We start from the raw sequence: 450 nt of genomic DNA, 5'->3' as shown, positions 1-450 counted from the left end.
CTCTAACGTGAATATAATTCAGGATAAATAACAGAAAGAAGTCAAAGCTATAGTAAAATGTTTCTGACTGCACATGAAGTCCTATCCCGCTATTTGTTTTGTCACAGATATGTTCTCCAAGTGCAGAACCTAGTGTAATTCTTTGTATTCTCAAGTGGATACTGGCCCATTTGTGCACCAACTTAGAGCTGGGAGTAGGCAGTTGTTGGAAGGCCTCAGGGCTTATCATATTTCATATTACCTCTGTGAGAAGAATCTGAACTGTACATGTATCGTACATCATGCACCCATTTAAAGTTTAGTGTTCACCCACTCATGCTGTACTGCTCTTAACACATTACCCTAAGCTTTGTATAGAATGTACAATTCTTTTTAAATAAATAATAATCAATGAGAAACTCAATGGATTCTCACATTCTCAATGATATCTCTACAGGCAGCATGGTACTA

Source organism: Penaeus monodon, chromosome 20, assembly GCF_015228065.2.
Source record: "Penaeus monodon isolate SGIC_2016 chromosome 20, NSTDA_Pmon_1, whole genome shotgun sequence".
In the NCBI taxonomy this organism is placed as follows: Eukaryota; Metazoa; Arthropoda; class Malacostraca; order Decapoda; family Penaeidae; genus Penaeus; species Penaeus monodon.
The sequence above is the reverse complement of the archived record's forward strand: the minus strand, read 5'-3'. Positions refer to the sequence as shown.